This window comes from Empidonax traillii, unplaced genomic scaffold, assembly GCF_003031625.1.
Source record: "Empidonax traillii isolate 1590-97213 ecotype Southwest subspecies unplaced genomic scaffold, ASM303162v1 scaffold1413:size212259, whole genome shotgun sequence".
Taxonomy (NCBI): Eukaryota; Metazoa; Chordata; class Aves; order Passeriformes; family Tyrannidae; genus Empidonax; species Empidonax traillii.
In genome coordinates, this window is record NW_020956606.1 from 62100 (window position 1) to 68045 (window position 5946).

Below are 5946 nucleotides of genomic sequence, written 5' to 3' on the forward strand. Positions count from 1 at the left end.
CCCGTCCAACCTGGCCTTGGACACTTCCAGGGATCCAGGGGCAGCCACAGCTTCTCTGGGCAACCTGGGCCAGGGCCTGCCCACCCTCCCAGGGAAGGATTCCTTCCATATTCCAAACTTCTGTATGTTCAGCCTGTCTCTAATCAGTTGACAAAGACACTACTTGAACACATGATTAAAATCCGAGGAACAGCGTTTTCCACTGATGGAAGACATTTCCCACAGCACCTCTTGAAATCTGTAGATTTGTCTGAACGCACTGAGACAGCACACAAACCCTCCCTTCCAAATACACCATCTCACATACATTTTTTACATCACATTTCTGTTGAGGAGCATTTCAGTGGACAGCGTAGCTCTTATCTGAAGACCTACCCAATAGTTTTAAGGCAGAAAACTCATCCTTTACCACTTGAGGAGATCTGCCTGAAACAGAAGCACTTCTTAACTCAGAGACCAGCAGGAAACGCAGCTCTATATGAATTTTGATTAGACTGCTTCTGAAAGGAGAAGCTAATTCCTGAAACGAGCCCTTTCACCATACACAGGACTATAAAACGTGTCATTTCCTCTCTGTCCTCCACTTCTGCTCCTGCCCTCCCCCGTTATTCCAATGGTTTCCATGCCATTTCATTAACAGGATAGAAAAAAAAATTAACATAATTTTCTAACAGGCAAAAAAAAAAAAAAAAAAGGAGGGGGGGGCGGGCAGGGGCTGGAAAATTCACTTCCTTGCTGTTGCTGTTTTAGCTCCAAAGCTAAGCAAGCCCAGCTGCTCAGGAAATACCATTGGAATGAACACATTATTGAACATGGAAGAATCAATCGAGGTGGCTGTCAAAGCCTCACATGCTGCGAGCAGCCCAGCCATCAGCGGCCCTTTACAGATAACTGCTCAGCAACTCCAGCGCTCCAAACTCGGGCAGCACCATCCAAACCACTGCCAAAAGAAGAGATCACACAGAAAAGGACCGAATTAGAGGAATTCTGACAGGGAGCCAGTAGCTATTTTTTTGTTATTAACACCTGACATAACATTACTCTTCTCCAGATATTGTATTTGTTCCGGACGGAATGAGAAGGAGGAAAGGTTGTAGTTAAAGATGACTCCCAAATAGCAAAGCCTACTCATTTTGTGACTGATTTCATCCTGGATTCTTTTACTGACACATCTGCTGACAACACACAAAACACACTGACTATTTTAAAGGGCAACTTCAGCCTATTTTGTTGTAAATACTTGAATACCGTGGAGGTTTCTCTCGGTCAGCTGACAGTGATGAACAGTTTGACAACGCCAGAATTCCTACAGCTGCTCAGGGCTCTCCCCTACAGCCACGATGAGGAAATTTCCCAGAACACCTCTGGTTTCATCTGGAAAGTCAGTAATTCCATGTGACGAATACTTTTGATTTAATAGAACTTTGAAATTCTGCCACGCAAACTGAATTAAGAGCTGGGATGGTTCTCCCAGCACTGCCTGCAACTCCTGACACAGAGCAGGCAGAGGTGAGAAGCTGCTGATGCCAAAACCCCTGAGTGAAAAAGCAGTGCCATATCCAAACTCTGTTCCAGCAAATGCCACAGGAACAAAGCAATGTTCCATTGAATGATGCCTCAGTTCCCAGTAAAGCCAAGTTCAGTCTGTTGTTACCTGTTGGTTCCTACCTGCTAGAGGACAGGGTTGCACAGAACCAACCCTGACCTTACAGCACTTTTCCAACCCAAAGTGGTTCTGTGATTCCACCATGAACAGAAAAACGTGCTAATGACCACCACTATCCATGTTTGGTGCCTCAAACCCTCAATGTATATCTGAAGACTGGCTCATCCAGAGGATGGTGCCACCAGGGCGTGCTTCCATTTACACCCCAGGCAGGGGGGTGGAGTAAATTTTTTATCAAAGCAAAGAATTGTGGAAAACTGAAATACTCTGCTGCTCCTGTTCTGAGCTCTTCTTTCAGCTCGAAGTCACGGCATTTGCTAATGATTTGGATTATTTGGTAGAAGAGTAATTCTGCCTTGGAGTTTCTTGATTTAATAGTCTCAGTGTGGAACAAGCTTTGTCAACCTGAGCCCTGAAGATCCTGCAAGTATGAGAAAATAAAGAGAAGGCAGGTTTTGAAGCTGAAGATTAAAAGGCTGCTTTAAAATTAAGATTAGTCATAACAGATGAAAGCTGAACAGCCTAATGTGTTTGCCTTCCTGAGAGAATGCACTGGGGCAAAAACTCATTCAAAGATTCAAGTCGTGTCCACCTTGAAATACAATGAATGGCTTTATTTCCTTCTTATCAGGAAAGGATTTTCAAGTATGCTCCCTCAACTTCTACAGCAAGCTTTCATGTCCAAGTCCAGTAGCTGGCTCTTGGCACACGGTGAAACCAAATACTGACAGCTAATGACCCCAAAAGGAAGCTCTTAATTGGACTATTTACACCCTCTTGATCCCAATAACCATTCTGTAGGAGTGTTAAACCACACACAACCGCTTGCACTACGATTCCCATTTTTTTTATCACGCAGCCCAAGTTCCCAGGATGACACATCACCACAGCACAGCCAGGCACTCAGAATTCTGTTTGGCACATGAACATTATTAATTCACCAGGGAATGCCACAAGAGACACTCAGTGACTACTTCTGACCCAAATAAGCGGCACACTCCTCTCCATGTCCTCCACAGTCACTCTCAGCCCATCCCTGGGAGGGTGGGCAGGCCCTGGCACAGGTTGCCCAGAGAAGCTGTGGCTGCCCCTGGATCCCTGGAAGTGTCCAAGGCCAGGTTGGAGCAACCTGGGCTGGTGGAAGAGTAATATTCCCTATGAATTATTATCAAGTCCCAAATTTGGGTTGTATGCACAGCCAGAATGTGAAAGCACTGATGAAACTTCCCCTTTTCCCTTCCTAATTGCAAGTATATCAGAAAACAAACAAACAAACAAACAAAAAAACCCACCAAACAAACAAATAACCCAAACAAAACCCACAAAAACCCAAACAAACAAACCAACCACAAAAAAAAAAAAAAAAAAATCAGAACAGGATTTCTGGGAAGGGGAAAAAAAAAAAAAAGAAGAAAAATATCACCAGTCTTCACTAGTTCATTGAAAAATAGATTAACTGAGCAAGTTTGTTTGAAGATTTATCAGTTTCTTCTATTCTGGGCACTTTGAGATGTTTGGTATTTTTTCAATTAACTTGTAAAGTTTAAGAATTCTGTGATTAGAGGTATATTTAAAAGCATGTTTTACCTGTGAAAAACTCTTCTTGATTCGAACTGGGGCGTGATCTGAAATTCAGTGAACTGGAGGGAATTATTATTAAAGTAAGAGGCACAGACCTTCTGAAGAAATACTGAGTTCCAGAACACTCAGTTTGAGCAGCTGGCATAAATAATTCTGACCTGTGCCTTTTCCTTTTTTCCCTGGGATTGGGAAGGCAATAAGCACGAGGAGTATTCTCAGGAGGGAAAGGCTGTGACGGCTGCACGTCGAGGAGGAAACTGCCAGGTGAGGAGTTCCAACTGGATTTGGGATTTTTTTTTACAAGTTAAAACAACTCCAGTCTCATGCAGCAGTAAGAAAACTGACTGAATTATGTCCTTCAGTCCAGAAAGGAGTGAGGACACAGAAGGCTGCAGACTGCACCTTGGTAAGAAGCAACGTTTCTGTGCAAAACTGCTTCACCCACATTGGTTTCCCTGGGATTTCTTCACCAGCCACCACGTCCTTAATTTCAAGAACCTGAAGCAAACTTGCCTTTGCAATCCATACCAAAGAAAAACAACTTGTAAAATTTGGATTTCGCAGCCAGGTTGGTGGCTGCAGCTCCTCTGACTGGACTAGCTAAAGAGCACGACAAGCAGGGCTGATAAATCAGGGTTCAATAAGCTGCTGCTGAGCTTACCCAAACCACACAGTGCATTTGGCATTTTTTAAGGCGAAGACTCGTCTTGGAGGTGACTTTGGTTGGAAGCAGAGGGGGCTGAAGGCAGACAGTCACCTGCAGCAGATGTTCTGCTCACCAAGAGACGCAGGGGCTCGTCTGCCAGGCAGAGAGGCCAAAAATCCTTCCGTGTCAAACCCACAGCTCAGTCCCCAGTTCCTCCTGCCTGGGCCAGCGAGGCCTCACGTGGCTTTCATTCCTGCTGCATCCCCAGTTTTCATGGAGATCCTTGTTTATGTGGGAGGGGGGGGGGGACCTCAGGACAGAAAACCCACCTGAAACAGCTTTCTCCTTGCAAAACACCAGGGGTGGGGCGAGGGCAGGGGAAGGCCAGAGAGTGGAAAATCAATTCCAGAAAACTGTGTCAAACATGAGTCAGGGTTTGTTTTGGTTTTTTTTTTCCAGCTGTAGGTCACAAATAACACAGGTTTTACACAGGTTTTGGCCTGACCTTGCCTTGTGCAGGAGGCTCCCCCGCCCGAATTTTCCTGTACAGGTGAAGGTTTCAGAGCCGGTCAAATACAGTTTTGCTATTTTAGGTTTCATATAAAACAAAAATGCCTCAAAAATCGAGTATTTCTCTGAGGAAAGGAAACTCCTATCTGCCCCCTTCTTAGCAGTCTCTGTGGTACAACAAAGTGCAAAATTCTCCAAGGAGAATAAGGCAGTGGGAGAGACTTTCCCCCTCCTAACAAGGACACATCGGATGAAGGCTCAAGCTTAAGAAAACAAAAAAGGATTATTCATAACATATTAATGTTGTATGAAAAAAAAAATCTCATTAAAGCCATAGTGATGTTTAAACAATGCCTCCTGATACAAGTCATCATACATTAATAAGCCTAAATCATACTTTATACTGGAATATCACTTACAGAGGAGAAGAACCATGTCCAAAATAACATTCTTAAAAGACACTGAACCGTCTTCTTTAAATATTTTGGAAGCAAAAACAAACAACTGCTGGGTAGCAGAACTAAAGGGGCTTTACATCAAACCCCAGATATTAGTGTGTGGAATCAGAGGTCACTCCATGGGCTCCCCATGTGAAAGGCTCCCGGGGTGAGTTCCCAGTACCTCCCAGTGAGAAAAGCACTGAGAAAGGGAGAACTTGCATCCCTCACCTTGGAACACTGAGGGGTTTGGCCCCAGGTAACCCCCAGACCATCCCAATTTTCATGGGATACTTCTCTGTTCCCCCTCTGAAGCCGTTCCAAGACATAACTCGCCCAATTTAGCAAAATTAATAAACCCAAGGTACGGATCCCCAACACTTGCAACCTCAGGGACTGCCCAGCTTGTATCCCTGCAACAAAGTTCCACGACAGCTTTCCTCAACTAGCTGAAATTTCAAGCACTTTCCAAGTAAAACAGGAATTGTGATTGTGAATCACAGTTCGATCATAGTCATACAAGAAAAATCATCTTCATACAACTTCAGCACTTCCAGGTCATCCCCCTTGTGCACCAATATTTCGTGAGGATGCCACAAGACTGTTTCATTTTAAAAAAAAAAACACATTAGCTTGGTATTTTCTAACACTTAATTCAAATCAGCACTACACCCCAAAGACAACTCCTGGAAGGAACTCAGAGTTACCCCTAAAAATTTACCTAATGACACCTAAAACTGTTGATCTAACACTGCCACCAAACCCCTGTGGCACAAGTTCTCACACAGCTATGCTGGCAAAGGGCCATCCTAATACCAATTAACCTTTTGTTTATGAAGTCATTAAGTCCTGCTGGCTTGATACCCAAAATATTCAAGACACCTGGCAGAATATATCACGATCCAAGCAGTTCCAAGGCAAGCTGTGCCCACCATCTCCCCCCCCACCCTGGCACAGTCAGAGAAGAGGAGGTTGGACAGAACCCCTGAAAACCATCGACCCCTTGTTCCCTGCTCCAAGCAGCTTCAACCACCACAGCCTGGCCCTGGCCACATTCCTTTCACTTTGAAACACCTCTGAGCGTGGAGATTCCCCAACTTCATGCG